Here is a 20,633-nt window from a genome sequence, read left to right as displayed (position 1 = left end):
TGGTCCTTCCGTACCACTGAATTCTTGAGGTCGACCAGCCATAAAAGTCTTGTGGGAGCATCCCACGTTGTTGTTCACATTGGCGTTAACATCAGCATTTGCTGCCATAGCAGCAGCAATTCCTTCATTGATCAGGCGTTGCATACGCGCTTCAGCGGACTCTCTTGGAGGCATGATCTTCAAAATAGAATAACACATCCGTTAGTACCAAGAATAATACTAGTGTCATAAAGGAATAGATCAAAACACGAAAAGACTAACCATTAAGATATTAGTCAACTAACACTATGAGTAATAACATGACAGTTATGATTGTTATAGAAATAACCATCACATGCATACATATTTTATGATAACATCATACAACATACATAGCACCTAACATACATGAACATATATTACGCATAATATAACATGCCAAGAGCCACAACATCAGAAATAAAACATGATAATGATAATAGATGTCATAAAAATAACCATCCATACATAATGAAAAATATCCCATAACAAAATCTTAATAAAATCCTCGGCAAAACGCCGTACATAACCCAAAAAGTATGTATAAAAAGGACATTAAGTCTGATGAAATAGATAATCAATATGAATAATCACATCACATTCGCTTGGAGCGGGTGTGATAAGCTGGTCCAGCATGAGTCTCAGCAGGATCCTCATACTTACGCAACTTCCCTTTCACAACATCCAACTCTTCCTTCAACACACGAACAGTGCTCTCGAGAGCCTCGAACTTAGCATTAACTTCTCGATCACGCTTGCGGTTCGCATCCTCAACCCTATGCTTGAAAGTGATAAAGTTACCCATGTCGGCACGAATCTCGTCCATAACTTCATTATGTGGCAAGGTGCGCAAACAATCACTAAGGGCGTTAATACGTGTCACCTCATTATAAGCCCGGTTCATATGAGTAATGGTAGAAAAATAGTAATGAACAGGATCATCGATCTCCGGTTGATTAGCACGACGTCTAGCAGGAGACGGTGGAGCAGGAGCAGCAACAGAGTTATCGCTCGAAGTCGACATCTGCAAACAGCAAAACCGCAAACCATATACCAAAAGATATGAAAGCTAATAATATAACTTATACGAAATGAAATGCATAATAATGCTATAGCAAAAAGGTCGGGCTGTAGACTAGACTCTAATGCACCCTAATAACCACGGGTTGACCACATTAAGACCGCCTAGTTCCCTACAACCAGAGCTCTGATACCACATGTGACGACCCCGTCAAAACACTTAACGGATCCGTCAGTTGGTCCCATAGCTTGATCGGACTTAAATGAATTAAATAAACAAAGTTGCATTCTTTTATTTCAAAATGTTCCCCAAAAAGGAAACAAACCAAATTAAGTAGTTTGAAAACCAACCAACCATAATATGAAACCAAAAGTTGACACAAAACATTGCCAACAATCCCACAATTTAAATTATCCAAAATAGAATGCAAACTTAAGTTTCATAAATAGTTTCATAAAATCTGCCCAAATGCATGCAGACTCTTCTAACGACAGCGGAAGCATCAAATAACTCAAGTACCTGTGAAAACATGCAAGTAAACTGTCAACACAAAGGTTGAGTGAATTATAGGTTTAAATAAATAAGTAAACTTTAGACCACAAGATTTAAAAATGTTAGAAAACATTAAACATTATTCCATTAACAATGAGCCACCTGGTAACCACTTAACCCTTTATTTACCCTTGCCAAACACAATAAAAATATACACTTGGACAGTGTATCTACAACAAATTACGAAGTACTAAACATTCCGATTATAAATTGCTAGCGCGACTAGCTCGAAATGGGGTTGTCAAACCCGATAGATCTATCCGTAGGATTCGCGTTCACCGGTAGAAACCAATGATTACAGTTACCAGACTAGGGAATATTTTTGTCCAACTCACAATGAATAATTAAATTTAACTGTTACTTGTGTCTAAACGTAAATAAAAATCTGCATGTAATCACATCCCAAAAATATACTTTGAAAAGTATGTAAAAACGGGACTATAACTCACCTTAAATAGCAACTGAAGAAATCTCACAAACAAGCGAACAGCACTTAAAGTAAAGTGATCAAGAAAGATCACAACGCCGACCTATAAATAAAGCAGGTCGAAATAAATAACTAACTTAGGCCAAGTCTTAGTATGATAGCTATTGTACATGTTGCAAGTAGGCATAGAACATTACTCAACAAGCATCGGTTTGATTGGAACAGCATAAGGACACACACTTTCTATTTTTAGAAAGTTTCTATTTTTAGCAGGTTTCCATTTTTGGAAAGTTTTCTATTTTAGGAAAGTTTCTATTTTTGGAAAGTTTCTATTTTTGGAAAGTTTCTATTTTTGGAAAGTTTCTATTTTTGGAAAGTTTCCAAATTTAGAAAGTTCTATTTTTAGAAAGTTTTGAAGTTAGGAAAGTTTCCTTATTTAGAAAGTCAACAGAAGTCAACTGAAAGTCAAAGTCAACCGAAAGTCAACTCAAAAGTCAACCTTGGTCAAACATAGTCAACATTAATTTTAAAAGTGTAAGTTATAATAATAACATAGGTTATAATGTTATTTAAAGTCAAAAGTGTATAATAATGTCTTAACATAAGTTTAATTAAATAAAATGAATTATTAAAGTTAATATAAGTTGAAATGTTATAATTAGTATAACATAAGTATTTAATTAATTAATTAAATGTCAATCATAATATAAGTATTATTAATTTATAATAAATTTTAAATCATATCATAAGTATTATTAATTAATAATGAATTATTAATTATATCATAAGTTTCTAATTAAAATTATTAAATCATAAGTATTTAATAATTAAGTCATAATTAAATAATAATTAAGTCTTATAATAATTAAATAGTTATTTAATCTTTATTATAAGTCTTATAATAATTTCTCATAATTAAATTTAATACTTATCATAAGTATTTTCCTTTAACAAATAAAAGTGTTATTAATCATAAGTTTAATTAAAATGTTAATTAAATTATAATTAATAATTAAATAATATAATAAATAATTATATAAAAACTCTTAAAATAAAATAATTACTTCTTTAACATAAGTAATTTATTTAATAATGAAATCCATAAATTTTATCATAAGTTTAATCATTAACCAAAAGTTTTAAGTTTTAAAAGTTCGCCGGGTCGTATCTTGAGCCCCGGGTGTCGGTTTCGGGCAAGCCACATATGTAACTTCACCTACTCAAACCACCCGACACATTTATGAACTCAAGAACACTCCAAGAACAGTCCCTAAGTCGTGCATATCAGCCATGACTTCAATTGGGAAAACATTTTACTCAAAACCCTAATTCGGGCAAAACGGGTGAACCGTGGCTCGGATTTAGGTGACCCGAACATGAATATTCGTCTCACCATCAGTCCTAACCAAATGAGACACCCTAAAGACACCAAGGATGGTCACAAAGTCGGACCCAACCTTGTTCATGCCAAGAACACCTTTCAATCTTTAACAAAAACCAAATTAAGCGTATCTAGGGCTCCGGGAATCGAAACGACATGAATCCGGAGTCTAAAGTTAATGTCTTGATGAGAGGAACTCATTTATGTACTTTATTTTAACATTCATATCAGTTACAAGGTCAGAATATACGTTTCAAACTGCTGTCCAAAATTTACAAACCGAAAACATGAACAAACGAGTAATTCTACGCATTCAAACAACATTACAACAACTTATACATATCATACTAATCATATAACATCAAAATACAGAAATATAAATAAATATGAAAAGATCTAGGGTTAGGGTTTATACCCTAATCAAGAATCAAAGTATATAGATGTGTAGAGAACGAAGAGAGGAACGCGTGTATGTTATTCAACCCTTGATCCAAGCTACAATTTTAGAAGATGATGGTGATGTAAGGTGGTGATGGTGACGGCACAAAGAGGGGGGAGAGGGAGAAAGAGAGCACAAAAAAAATAGATTAGGTTTTGATTTTGTAAAATGAAGTGGAAAAAGAAAAATCAAGGGAGTATACCCCCTCCCTTGGTGGGTTTCGGCCGAATGGGGGGGTGTGGGGTGGGCCCCACAAGCCCGTCTTGCTAAATGATGAAATCCTTGTGGCCCGAGATCCCGTACGAAGCCCGAAACGCGAAAACACGCTTACGCGATTAAAAATTCGGAAGGATAACAAACGCGCGACGAAAAATAAATATAAATACACCTAATAATAATATGACCTTAAAATATCATATTTAAAATATTTAGGATTTAAAAATCCCGAAAGCTCGACCGTTGGTTTAAAAACCGAAAAGATTCGCCGGATGGAAATCCGCGGAACGTAGAAACGTATAATTTAAAATATGAATACATATATCCACATAACACATAATAATTATTATATATATATTATTACAAAAATAATAATATAGGTCATAGAAATGACGTGGCACACTAACAGTTAACGGTCGTTAAATAATTAACGGAAAAAGATAACGGAAAAAGTAGGGTCGTGACAGTATGGAAAACTATTACTACCCTCACCTGAATTAACAAACCCAAAACGTGAAACTGGGGCAGGTTCCAATTGTGGTTCCACTTGCTCCTCTCTACCTTCGTCACCCGAAACATTATCTTCAACGCTATATTCAGAAACTGTATCATCGGTTGCAGTAGACATACCATCATCGGGGTCTACTACATTTTCTACTTCGTCTCTTCGTTCTTGTTCATATTCAACAACTGTTGAATGGAGGTTTGATGTTGATGGACCACCCTCCAAAGTTTGAATAAGATCAATATAACCCGAACCTTGGGTGGTTGAAAAAACTTCCTCAAACTGAATTTCAATTTGAGCCTCGTAATTTGGATCATTCTGAGAATAAAAATATATTGTTTCCAAAGTGTAATCATCAGTAAGTTCACTTTTCCATTCATTTCCATTGAAAAGAACCCACAAGAACATTTTTAACGTGTGTGATCTTTGACTCACACCTACATAATTATACGCCATTTCGTTTAACTGCATACAGTTAACCTTGGTTGTCAACACAAAACTCCTTCTAATCATTGTGTTATCACCAGTAAGCCAACCATTTTGGAATGAAATTTGCCCTCCCCAAAGAAAATGAACCATGAATGGACGAATTATAGACATTTTTTTAATTATTGATGTGTGAAACTGATTAAGATTAGTTTGAATTGTGTTGTTGGTGTTTGAAACTAACTTTGAAATGCTTGAATTGTGTTCTTGGTGATGTTTGTGTTTGAGTCCATGATACGGGTGATATATATAAATGAAAAAAGATGATAAATCAGATTTTGACATGATAGGTTAGCAGGTTTCAATACATAATTGAGACTAGGGTTGCAGGTTGCAGTCCATAATTGTGACTGGTTATGCAGACTGCAAAACCGAAGTTTGAAACTACGATTTTGCTGAAAAGCCTGCAAAACCGAAGTTCCAAACTTCGGTTTAGGGTTTCTGCTGACAGATCACCCAAAACCGAAGTTTGAAACTTCAGAAATGGCAAAACCGAAGTTCCAAACTTCGGTTTTACCATTTTTGCAACGATTTTGCTTCAGTTTCCATTTTTAAAAGTTGGTTTGAAAAAATTACCATTTAAAAAAAAAAAATTCCCCTAAATAATATCAACTCTGAGCAAATAAACTGAATCCAAACTTCATTTATATTTCAATCGTTTATTAATTGATTCATATATTGACAAAACTTACATGGTAGTGGTGATTTTGTGCCGGTGACCGCTTCACATCCATCACTGCACCCACAATCGCCTTCCTTTCCGATTGATTTTTTTCGATGATTACACCACCTTTTCGGAACGCAATTGAAGGAAGCGTACCATTTCACAACTAAATCAACATGGTAGAGTATGAACACAGTAGTTGACATGAATTTTCGGCCACCTACAACCAACCCACCTGCAACTTTCGGCGACAACTTATTGAATCTTTGGAGTCCTTCAATTGAAAAAGGTATTGCTACCTTGCAATATGGAACGAATAAATAGAATAGGAAGAAAATTGACAACGGCTATAAGCCTATATGTGTGCGGCCAGATCTAAATTTTTGTTCACCATTTAATCGGCCAGATCTACTTTTGTCACCAATAGGGCGTTATTGTTTGAATCTCACGACGATTGATTGTGATATGGTGGTTGATGCCGATAAACGAACGGCGGTAACCAGAAGATGATCGGGTGGTGGTTGATGGCGGCTATGTGAGGTGGTGCTGGATTTTTGTCTAGGGTTTGAAATGAGAGAAGGTGAAAGGATAATCGAATGGAAATGGTGGGGTTAAACCTCTATAGCACAAATGTGTATAAACTATAAGATAAGATACGGAGTATTATTAGTCTATCACAAAATTTTGATTTAGTATATTGATTTACATTTAATATTTAATAACAAATAACAAATATAATTTAATATAAATATAAATTAATTTATATTAGTATTACGAGTAGTGTAAGTATACATATAGTAAAATACATGTAATTTATATTAATTTAATTTATATACTCCCTCCGTCCCAATTTAATTGTCCCCAGACAAAAAATACACAGAAATTGTCATAAAAGTAATGTACTTTCTTTTTACTTTCCAATTTTACCTTTACTTTTTCTTTCTTCTTTAATCCTATCCACATACATTAAAGACATAATAGAACTTAATCTTCTTATTGAGCCAAAACCTTTTTTATTTATGGAAGTGGACAATTAATTTGAGACATTTCAAAATGAAATAATGGACTATAGATTTAGGACGAAGATAGTATTAGAGTAGCTAAGGATTGATATTCATAATATATATATATATATATATATATATATATATATATATATATATATATATATATATATATATATATATATATATATATATATATATATATATATATATATATATATATATATATATATAATACCTACATAATAATAATAAATTTTAATATAAAAAAGTATAATACTCTATCCGTCTCATATTAATAGTCAACACACAAAAAACACATGGTTTAAGGAAGTGTCATAAAAGTACTTTCAGTTTACTTTCCAGTTTCACCCTTATTTTTTTTTTCTTTTTTAATCCTATCCACATACATTTAAGGCATAATAGAACTTTACATTATTATTCTTATCTATATGAAAATGAATTATTGATTTGGAATAGCTCAAAATGAAATACTGGACTATTAATATTGGACATAGTGAGTATTACTCAAAGTATAAAGCAAAGTATTCTTTAAAAGGTTGTCGCTAAAGTTTATCTAATTAGTGTTTTAATTATATAGGAACAATTTTAATGTTACATATTAAATATCGATAGTAACTATTAGTGATATAACTTCATACGTGTCAGTAATTCACATTCACATTCACATTCATTTACATATCACGTATATATATATATATATATATAAAATAAGGAACAATTTTAAAATAGGACATGTGGATTGTATTTGTGTTATCATATGTATAAGTTATATAAGTTATTCACATTCACATTCACATTCACATTCACATTCACATATGTAAATAAATATTGACATATGTAAACAGTGCCACAGATTCACGTCTATATTGATTTGATTTGTGCTATAGGTTATGTAATATCCTATCCTAAATTCAAGTATAGTCAAAATAGTGAACAAACATGCATGTGTACAAGGATTATAACGAGGATTGGAAACCCGCGCTTCACTGCGGGGTTGTCTTGATTGGTTAACGGCCGGTTAATTGAGTGTTTATGAAAATCGGTTAATGGGAGTGGCTTACGTCCGCGTTTCATTGCGAGTTGTGTTATTAAGTAGGTGTTTATTACGTGAATTGAAACGAATTTATATAAAGTTGTTTGCAATAAATGAGTTTAGACTTTTGAATGGGCTTTTTTCAAAATCAATTGAAATAAAAGATCAAAAAATAACTTTAAAAATATTGAAAACAATGAAAATCAAACTAATAAACTTAAATGTTGCTACATATTATAAATGGGCTCAATCGTGGTAGGAGGTGTAGTGAGTATAATAATTATTAAATGTTGTTAGTAAATAGATAGAGATGGACATGTGAGATAAAAATATAAAAGTATCCCCGTGTAAAGAGCACCAACTCATGACAATTAATATTATAAACTAGTTTAATACCCGCGAGTTCGCGGGATTGTGAAAGTAAAGTTGCAATATGAAACTGATGTAAAAGGTAGACGTGCTGAAATTCGTGTCACAATCATTTCATCAATGGTAACAGATTTAGAATATAGAATTTGAGACATTTTACAAAATTTATAACGATGATCATGCAATATTATCAAGTACTACAAATTGAAGAGGTACGTGGTTAAATATTTGTAAAAGATGTGTGTCAGACGAGTGTCTACCTTTCAATTTGATTGTACAATGCAAAATATTGTGATGCCGCTTGATTTATTCCCACTTGATTTCTTTATATGAAAAATATGTGATAAACGTGAATGATAGTTGTATGTGAGTAATGGTAAATTGGTAACTTAATCTTAATTTTGTACTCTAAATCAGCAAACCGGAAATTCTAAACTTCTAAACAGGCATTCACATTTTTCAAGTTGCTCTGCAGCGGAGAAGTAGCCTGTATGTTTCAACTTCAGATTTGAAGGTTTTACTAATGTGATAAAAAGATTACAAAGAGCTGGCTATTTTTTAACCAATTAACCAAAAATTAGATTGATTCATGTTATATTAGTAGATAAAAATAAAAATACTGATTTGCCAATTTAACCCATCACAACCCAAGTCAACTCATTTTGACAGACTTTCAAACCCACCCGTTTTCCCACACAAAATATAGCTTGAACAAATGTCATTGTAACAAATACAATATAAGCTTTGATGAATTTATGTGCCACCACAACTCTTAATCCATATAGTTACAGCATGCGTAAATCATAAACAAGTGAGCAAAATAACCTTGAAGTAAAAATTGAATTATGTAATGCTATATATTATAAGCCTTTCATGATAAAAATGTAAAATGTAAATTCCTTAAGATGAATTCATACAATGAATGTACCTTTAATCTAATACACTGGGGCAGATTCATAAGAAGCTCTAATGATGAATGCCCGAGTGCTTGCATCATAGGGGTTTTTTTTTTTGAAAGGCAAGCCCCCCAACGTGTAGTAGGTGGGAATTAAACCCGGATCCCTTTGAAACTCAAGTTCTTGCATCATAGTTAGCGAGTGTTTCCCTTGTGCCTGCATCAAATATAGTAAGTGTATCAGTGACATTGGCTTAAAAGTTTCCACGGTAATTGTTTAAATAACATAGGCATAAAAGTTGACTAAGAAACAACAAAATATAAGTTTGTGACACCATAATGTCAAATTAACAAAAGTATAGAATAGTTTTTATGTCTTAACTCGGTCATCACAAAGTCACTGAGCGCTTCAAATGATGGCCAATTTAAAGATGAATGCGGTTTCACTTCATATCTGAAATATCTTCTCCAAAAAAATATCAACTTCACCTTAAAATCATGATGATCAATTGCACCTCTGGATAATTCTTTTGCTTAAAAAAATCATCAGGTGAACCGCTTATAGTTGTTTCACATCCATCGTTGGATACATGTTCTATGGTGAATAGATGGTAGAGTATCAGCATCCACAAAATGTAACTGATGCACATGTACTCCACTTCTACACTAAAGAAATTAAATAAGCATTTACGACCAGTGTGTATTGTCGATATTAAGACATGTATGTTAATGAAATGATAAAAATGAAATGTCTATTATACTCTTACAGATCAATATTATACTCTTACAAGAATGATAGTTATTCAACATAGCAAAAATGCAAACAAATTAGTAACTGGGTATGCTATTGAAATGCAGCTATATCTGCAATATTATACCCAACGTCCTGTAGAACATGTTCAACTGACTTCTTAGCTACACCTTTATCCCATTTGAACATGCAAGTCTTGCATCTCCACCAGGTGGCCTGCATCCATATCCACAAGAATAAACAACATAAACAGTGAACAATATGATACTCCCAGAATAGATACATTGAATTATATGTTTAGATAATAATTAAACATAGAACATAAACACTCTAAAAGTTGTTACTTCAACACATTTGCCTTCAATAAACAAACATTATATGTAGTTTAAATAGTTTAATACCCGTGAATTTGGGGGATCACGAAAGTAAGTTTTATACTCGAAGAATTTAAATTGATTTCCATAATGAGATTGTTTACCATGGTACTTATACTAAGCGATACAGCTAATTGTTAGAAAGATATTATCAATTAAAGGGATAGAATCAAAAAAATTCAAAATTACCCTAAATATCGGCTAGTAGTTTTAGAAATGTTAAATTACTCAACTTTATATTTTAGTCAATATTCATGTAATTTATTTACTTTAAAAAAATAAAGATATTTTCCTAAAAAACTCCAAATATAACCGTATAAGCAACTGTACTATTTCAAATTTGATCGACATAGGATCATTTTGAAAATCTTTGGAACAATCTTACTATATCATCAAATGAAAAAATAGTTGTACACAATAGAAAAAAAAATCAAAATTAATAAAAAAAAATACACAGCTTATCAATACAGAGTATCATTTTCGTTGAAGAAATTAATATCTTTATATAAAATAAATCTATTGACAGCAAAGCATATATTTTTTCCAGAGTTGTTCAAATCTCTCTTATCAAACACACATATTCATCTAACACTATAGCTTGATATGTTTTAATTTTCATAATTTATACAAAATACATAATTATAATTATAATCGTATAACACTATAACATGAAATTAATTTTATAATTATATCTAAAATACTGCAAATTGTATGAATTGCATAAAAAATATTAAGATCACATCTTCATACCTGAATAACCAATTTGCGCGTTGACAAAACTTTAATCAAGAGCCTTTTTCCACATTGAATACAGAGACTTAGGACGATCTTCTTACTCATTAAGAAACTGTGTAAATTCATTAACTGCAGGCGTGTAATTGTATTAGGATCATGATCAGTTTGAATATGATTAATTATTAGGATTAGGGTTAACATGTTTCAATTTAGGGCTTTTGGAATAGCCAATGAAACAGATTAATCTGAGTTAATATTCGCATGTTATGAAATTCATTAACAATCAATCAATCGATTGTCATCTCGATCATGGTATACATAAATCGTATAATTTATGTAGATTGAAGGAAGAGGGTAAGTGAATATGGTAGGAACGATTAGGTTTTTGAAATGTGTGTCTGGATCCGATTGCCTCTTTGTTGATTACTATCAAATATAAGGGCATTTTTGTAATTATGAATTTAAATATAGGGTATTATAGTCTTTTAAACCTTGGATTAGCTAATTCATCTTTTTTGTTAGCTAATAGTGTAAATGGATGGTTTAGATAAATTCTTATTAATGATCCTAAGGTCATAATTGGCTTACCTACATTAATGAGGAGAGATATTGCTCCTCTTATAATGTTTAAAAGAGATTAACTAATATAATTTTGACCCTCTTATTTTGTGTAAAATTTAATGAAAACAAATAATAACTTATAAGGTTATAATTTGTCACAAATAAACTAGCACTTATTTACGCTACAAAAGGAAGAAGGAACTACTGTCAGCAGTGAAACTTTCCAAGATTTCATATTCAGTGATTTGGAAAATGATTTACATTATATGAATAAGGGGGTATGTTTTTTATTTAAACAACTTGGACATTCGTTTGCGCCTTGTCCTTACTCTAGTCATCAATCTGGTAATGTTGTTGGTCCACCTGCCCCTAGATTCACAAAATCAACTGCTGCACGTCTTCGTCTTCCTACTAGTCTTCTGTTAGATGATGAAACTTCAGGTACTTAGTGGGTAGTGGGTCGTAATCAACTGCTATTCATTTAGGTTTGTGTTCTTTTGTTGCAGATCGTACTCTTGTTTATGTAACAACCCCAAATCCATTTATCAAAAACGAAGCACATTTTTTTTTATAAGTTAGGTCCCATTAAACATTCCGTTTTACATAAACCATTCCAATTAGTTTTAACCTTTTAATACGACTCTTGGTATACAAATTACACGTTACAAAATCATTTGTAATAATGACCCAATCACACGAATACGGGTTAATACACGACAACCCACCCCGATACCAAGAGCATAATCCCGGGGGCTATCAAATCCCCAATCCGCGTCCAAATATCCAAAAGATACCCCATCGAGCCCAAGCGCTCCTACACATCTAGTCTACAACTAGCTACATCATGATCACACTACCTGTAAAAAGGTAAACAACTAGAGAAGTAAGCATAAAGCTTAGTGAATGCAATAATTATACATATACATATATAATCTACTTACTTGCAATCACTTACACATTTACCGCATACATGCTAGCAATATAATTAACATACCATCCAAGGTATAACGCTAAACCTCCGACAACACAAGCTAGCATAACAATAGCATATAACACGAACAATATAATATACTACACTACAACACACAACCATGGTTAACCAATAGTACAAAGGAATGGTTCTCGAATTTCTCATTGGTGTTTATAACAACCGTTAGAGTACTTAACACGTCGTACACTAACCCCACGAGTGGCATCTTAACACGTCGATATTTCACCCCGGGTGGTGTCTTAACACGTCGACACTTCACCCATTACATTTCTTGGAGTGACATCTTAACACGTCCATACTTCACTCCCGGGTGGTGTCTTAACACATCGACACTACACCCCCGAGTGGTGTCTTAACACGTCGACACTTCACTCGTCATACTTCCCGGAGTGGTGTCTTAACACGTCGACACTTCACCCCCGATTGGTGTCTTAACACATCGACACTTCACTCGTCACGTGAAAGTGGTGTCTTAACACGTTGACACTTCACACCTCACGCTACACAAATAAATACATTATATACGCACACATATAATTATTCCACTCACCTTGGAAAGCCCGCACAAGTCATGTATGTAAATCGCCTCCAAACGCCACCGAGCAAACTGAAATGTCCCGTTCTTATTGATTAAAAACGTTCCATATTAATTGATTTCGTTGCGAGGTTTTGACCTCTATATGAGACGTTTTTCAAAGACTGCATTCATTTTTAAAACAAACCATAACCTTTATTTCATAAATAAAGGTTTAAAAAGCTTTACGTAGATTATCAAATAATGATAATCTAAAATATCCTGTTTACACACGACGATTACATAATGGTTTACAATACAAATATGTTACATCGAAATCAGTTTCTTGAATGCAGTTTTTACACAGTATCATACAAACATGGACTCCAAATCTTGTCCTTATTTTAGTATGCAACAGCGGAAGCTCTTAGTATTCACCTGAGAATAAACATGCTTTAAACGTCAACAAAAATGTTGGTGAGTTATAGGTTTAACCTATATATATCAAATTGTAACAATAGACCACAAGATTTCATATTTCAATATACATCCCATACATAGAGATAAAAATCATTCATATGGTGAACACCTGGTAACCGACAATAACAAGATGCTTTTTTTAAGAATATCCCCATCATTCCGGGACACCCTTCGGATATGATATAAATTTTGAAGTACTAAAGCATCCGGTACTTTGGATGGGGTTTGTTAGGCCCAATAGATCTATCTTTAGGATTCGCGTCAATTAGGGTGTCTGTTCCCTAATTCTTAGATTACCAGACTTAATAAAAAGGGGCATATTCGATTTCGATAATTCAACCATAGAATGTAATTTCACGTACTCGTGTCTATTTTGTAAATCATTTATAAAACCTGCATGTATTCTCATCCCAAAAATATTAGATTTTAAAAGTGGGACTATAACTCACTTTCACAGATTTTTACTTCGTTGAGAAGTAAGACTTGGCCACTGTTGATTCACGAACCTATAACAATATATACATATATATTAAAGTATGTTCAAAATATATTTACAACACTTTTAATATATTTTGATGTTTTAAGTTTATTAAGTCAGATGTCCTCGTTAGTAACCTACAACTAGTTGTCCACAGTTAGATGTACAGAAATAAATCGATAAATATTATCCTGAATCAATCCACGACCCAGTGTATACGTATCTCAGTATTGATCACAACTCAAACTATACATATTTTGGAATCAACCTCAACCCTGTATAGCTAACCAACATTCACATATAGAGTGTCTATGGTTGTTCCGAAATATATATAGATGTGTCGACATGATAGGTCAAAACATTGTATACGTGTCTATGGTATCTCAAGATTACATAATATACAATACAAGTTGATTAAGTTATGGTTGGAATAGATTTGTTACCAATTTTCACGTAGCTAAAATGAGAAAAATTATCCAATCTTGTTTTACCCATAACTTCTTCATTTTAAATCCGTTTTGAGTGAATCAAATTGCTATGGTTTCATATTGAACTCTATTTTATGAATATAAACAGAAAAAGTAAAGGTTTATAGTCGGAAAAATAAGTTACAAGTCGTTTTTGTAAAGGTAGTCATTTCAGTCGTAAGAACGACGTCCAGATGACCATTTTAGAAAACATACTTCCACTTTGAGTTTAACCATAATTTTTGGATATAGTTTCATGTTCATAATAAAAATCATTTTCTCAGAATAACAACTTTTAAATCAAAGTTTATCATAGTTTTTAATTAACTAACCCAAAACAGCCCGCGGTGTTACTACGACGGCGTAAATCCGGTTTTACGGTGTTTTTCGTGTTTCCAGATTTTAAATCATTAAGTTAGCATATCATATAGATATAGAACATGTGTTTAGTTAATTTTAAAAGTCAAGTTAGAAGGATTAACTTTTGTTTGCGAACAAGTTTAGAATTAACTAAACTATGTTCTAGTGATTACGAGTTTAAACCTTCGAATAAGATAGTTTTATATATATGAATCGAATGATGTTATGCACATCATTACTACCTCAAGTTTAGTAGGTAAAGCTACTGGAAGTGACAAGAAATGATCTAGCTTCAAAGGATCTTGGATGGCTTGAAATTTCTTGAAGTAGGATCATGACACAAAAACAAGTTCAAGTAAGATTTTTACTCGAATTAAGATAGTTTATAGTTATAGAAATTGAATCAAAGTTTGAATATGAATATTACCTTGAATAAGAAAGATAACCTACTGTATATAACAAAGGTTTCTTGATCTTAGATGATTACTTGGAATGGATTAGAAAGCTTGGAAGTAAATTAGTAAACTTGAAGGGATTTTTGAAGTGTTCTTGAAGTGTTCTTCCTATGATGATTATAGCTTGATTCTTGAAGTGATTTTTGATGAAGATGATGATTAACTACTGGAAAAATACGTTCATAATAGTGTGTGTGTGTTGAGAGAGGATTAGAAAGAGAATTGGAAGTGAAATGGAGTGAATGATGAGTGGTAATTGGTGAGTGGTGAGTGGGGTTAAAAGGAGTTCTAGTTAGTTGACTAGCTCATGGTAGAAGTTAAAATTGATTAGTCATACATGACATAATCAAGAGTGGAATCCCATGCTAGTTCCTATTGTTATATACCCATAGTAAGTACGTTTTGAAGCTGTGTATAATACGGGTAAGAATACGACTAGAATTCTTGATGCAAGAAAAGAACGGGAAAGTAACTGTAACCATTTTCGTTAAGTATGAGTGTTTTGATATATGTCTTGAAGTCTTCCAAAAGTATTTTAATACATCTAAATACACTACATGTATATACATTTTAACTGAGTCGTTAAGTCATCGTTAGTCGTTACATGTAAGTGTTGTTTTGAAACCTTTAAGTTAACGATCTCAATTAATGTTGTTAACCCATTGTTTATTATATCTAATGAGATGTTAAATTATTATATTATCATGATATTATGATATATTAATATATCTTAATATGATATATATACATTTAAATGTCGTTACAACGATAATCGTTACATATATGTCTCGTTTCGAAATCCTTAAGTTAGTAGTCTTGTTTATATGTATATAACTCATTATTAATATACTTATGGAGATACTTACTTATCATAATCTCATGTTAACCATATGTATATCCATATATATATCGTCATGTCGTTTTTACAAGTTTTAACGTTCGTGAATCGCCGGTCAACTTGGGTGGTAAATTGTCTATATGAAACATATTTCAATTAATCAAGTCTTAACAAGTTTGATTGCTTAACATGTTGGAAACATTTAATCATGTAAATATCAATCTCAATTAATATATATAAACATGGAAAAGTTCGGGTCACTACACAAACCTTTACCTATAATACGCATATAGGTATACACATAATCAACATACATTCTCTACAAGAGAATTCGACGCCAACGCCCTTAACCAAGGGTTTATACCTACCTCCACAATCCACCCATTTAGACACCTAAAGTGGACTTCGCCAATTACCACTACGGGTGGTAATTTCGACCCATTCTATAAAGTACAATTTAACCCAAATTATACTTTACACCAATTATACCAACCTAGGTCTTAACACTAAATTACTACTTAGGTAGTAATCATTCCAAATGCCATGTACATCAAAACCTTAACACGTGCAATATTGACCCATATTGCTTTTGACTACCTTTGACTTATTGTTAAAATATCATTTTAACCCAAAATCACTTCCCACGTTTATTTTCATTCAAAAACGCCATTTAACGCTTAACAAAAGCGTTTAACATTCATTTAATCCGAAATTAGTGTCATCATCAATTTTGACCCAATTCAAAGTCAACACATTTTGACATAAGTCTAAAAAACGCTCAAAATCACTAACGACTAGTGATTATATTTCTAAAACACCAATTAACACCTAAATCAAGTATTTACATACTTGATTCGCCAAAACTTGACTCAAAACCCATTTTGACACCAAATCAAGTCAACATCCATTTAACTAGAAAACTTGTTCTTAAGAACATCAAAACCACCAATGCACTTACAAACTAGTGACTAACACCCAAATCCATGATAAATACTTCCAAATTCATCATCAAATCCTAAACCCACAATAATTGAGTTTACTTACACATTACATACAACAAAACCCCCAATTTCATGAGAAATGGGGTTTATAACCCTAACTAGCTCAACCCTAAACATGAACAAGAATCATAAACAACGAAATTTGGAGTTAGAACATACCAACACTACCATAACGTAGCCATGAACGAGGAGAACAACTTTAATTCTCGGACCTTTGATCGATTCAAGCTTCTTCTTCCCCAAATCTCTAAATCTCTCTTTAGAAATCTCCCTCTCTCTCTCTCAAAGATGAGATGAGAGAGTTGTGTGGATGTGAAAATGATCCAAAATTGGATCCTAAACTGATATTATGGCTACAAATCCGTTCCCAAGTGAAAAGACGATTATACTCCTCATTTAACTCTTTAAAAGGCCGAAAAGCATCAGATCGTGCCTATTGTCGCACCGTGGAGTAAACCCTCCGCGCCGTGGCTTAAAGGGTGATTTTAGTTCACATTTCCAAGCCTTCTGACCCTCAAAATAGGCAAAAGTCGCGCTGTGGCGATTCTGGTCGCGCCGCGGAGTTAGCCTGTTTCATCCGAACTTCAGCAACTTGTTTTGGCCATAACTTTTTGACCGTAACTCCGTTTTTGATGAATCAAATATCGTTGGAAACGTAATAAGATTTCCTTCCTAATGGTAAGGTTTTGAAACATCAACTCAAACTTTATTTGGAGTAGAAAATGTACGTACACTCCTTGTAACTCAAACAACGTCCAGTTTTCTTCGACATTTGAACAAGCAACACGTACATGCTTGGTGCACTTCATACACGCATCGTACAATCATCTTTATACGATTATACAACCAAGTATGAACATTCTAAAGATCAATTACGTACCTCGGACATGTATGATGAAAAACGGGATGTTATAACTCTCCCCCACTTAAATTGGATCACGTCCTCATGATCCTAGTCACTTAACCAATCCGAACCTACATGCGATGGTTCTCCGACACACATCCAAACTCGATGTCCAAAACGATTTCCATTAACCCGAATGTCTCACCACACGCTAATAACCATTAGCGTGCATTACCGCAACAAACGGTATCTCGTACACCCAACATCCAAATGTCCACTTAGGAAAAATACGGAAAACACCATTATGTTCCTTCAAATTCTCCCAGTTACAACTCACAACAAGCTACATTCACAACTATATCACTCAACGCGGTCTACTAATTCCACTAAGCCGTGAACCAAGTCTTGCATTAATCCAAATCGAGAAGGATTTATGCCGCGTTAAACTCCGTACTGAAACAACCCAACCCGTATTCAACCCGAGTAATTTTTTTTCTTTTTATCATAATAATATATGCAACATTGGTCCATGTACGTTTCCGAAAACATCATCATTACAATGATAAGTTTAAACACCTTTAAAACATACAATATATAAATTAAGTTTACAAAACGGGAATGCAACCCGGGACCCATTTGACGTATCCAAAATATAACTCATGACCCGACTAGTTCACTTTACAACCAAAACTGAGCATGGTGATTGGGAACGCTACCCAATCCTAATTAAAAGTATAAAGCAATCCGTAAAGCACTAGTCCCCAAGCAAACCCAAGCCGCCACTTGCAACCTATAAAAATGTAAACAACGAGAGGGTAAGCTAATGCTTAGTGAGTAAAACAATTATACACATACATATACAATTTACCTACTCGTATCCACGAACACGAACTACGCATGCATAACAAGCTAGTAACAACATACAACTAGCACAATATTAGCATAATAAACACAACAATGTAATAATGCTAAATATAAACACCAACGACGTACAACAAAACTAACCGAATACAATAAGGGATAAGATCCCCGCGTACAAGTCGCCGATGTTCACAACATCCCTCGGGTTACCAAATAAACCCCATGAGTGGTATCGCCAAATCGAACTTAAGACCACCCGTCACGCCTAATGTGGTATCGTCTCATCGAACTTTAAACCCACATATGAGGTATCGCCATATCGAACTTTAAACCCTCATCGCACGCCTTTATACAATAGTGATATGGTATCGTCAAATCAAACTTTAACCCATATCACCCGTTTAATGTGGTATCGTCTAATCGAACTTAAAACCCACATATGAGGTATCGCCAAATCGAACTTTAACCCTCATTACCCTCCAATACAAATCATTGATATGGTATCGACAAATCGAACTTAAGACCATATCATACATACATGACAATGAGGTATCGTCAAATCGATTTAAACCCTCATTGCCTACGACACGAATAAATAAATCATATATATACATATATGATAATTCCACTCACCTTATCCCGTCGGTGGTGATTAAAACACTTCCATGAGCTTCAAGCGAAGTACCTAATACATTAAGTACCCAAATCAACATACAATCTAGTGGAACTAACCACCAACACTTAACTCTCGAGCATTTAATGACCCAATTGCATTACATGGCCCATTTACACCGAAACCACCCATTAAAGGCCAAGACTCATCATTAATCACTAAAAGCTAGTGATTAAAGTCTACTAACGCCAACTAACACAAACTATGGTTATTTCATACCCATCTTACCCAACTAGGTCAACCATTACCCATTTGGCCCATTTCAACCCTTAGACTTATATTTTGGTTAAACTTGCACCCATTAACAATCTTTCACAAATTCACAAGTGTACTAGTGTTTTTAACATCAAATTAACACTTACAAACACCAAATCCATGACCAAACCCTAGATTATAAGCCTTAGGGTTTTCATACACCAATTTAACCCAAGTTCACCCATTTAACCCCCAAATGGGTCTTACAAGTCTCAAAAGAACAAACCCTAGCTATAAATCAATTAAAACTTAAAACACGGAGTTAAGACATACCAACACTATCACAACATAGCTAGAGACGTCGGGAACAACTTTAAAACTTGGGCTCGGGCGAAATTCGGCCTTCTTCTTCCCCAAAGTGAGCTCTCTCACTCTAAAACTCACACTCTCTCTCTCTCTCTAGGATTTAATTGGTGAAGGTGAAGATGTGATAAATGAGGATAGGATAAGATTGAATCAGTTTATAGACCCTCAAAACCGGCCACAAATGAAAGGACTAATATACCCCCAAAAGATGCCATTAAATGGACTTAAAAGTTATTTCAGCGACATTTGTCGCGTTTCGCGACACTTCATCGCGTTTCGCGACACCAGGACGCGATAAACAGCACTCAAATGCGACAAAGTGGTCAGAAATCACCATAAGAAGTTGTCGCGTTTCAAGCATGTTTGTCACGGATCACGACGCACCAGAACGCCACAAACCACCTCCGAACTCGACAGTTTACCTGATGTACACCAATTTCACTTTTAAAACATCCCAAAGTCAAACGTGGTCAATGCATTACATCCAAACTATTAAATAATCATTATTGGACTTCAAATGACGCCCCGAGCGTCATGTTTAGATAAATGGGGTGTTACACGTACTTCCACGACTCATAAACCAGCAATTCAAGAAGGTTCTCTTAATCAAGAATCAACTCCCCCCGTCTGCACCACAGGGTCATTCCTTCAACGA

The sequence above is a fragment of the Rutidosis leptorrhynchoides genome, chromosome 11 (assembly GCF_046630445.1).
Source record: "Rutidosis leptorrhynchoides isolate AG116_Rl617_1_P2 chromosome 11, CSIRO_AGI_Rlap_v1, whole genome shotgun sequence".
In the NCBI taxonomy this organism is placed as follows: Eukaryota; Viridiplantae; Streptophyta; class Magnoliopsida; order Asterales; family Asteraceae; genus Rutidosis; species Rutidosis leptorrhynchoides.
Note: the sequence above shows the minus strand (reverse complement) of the source record.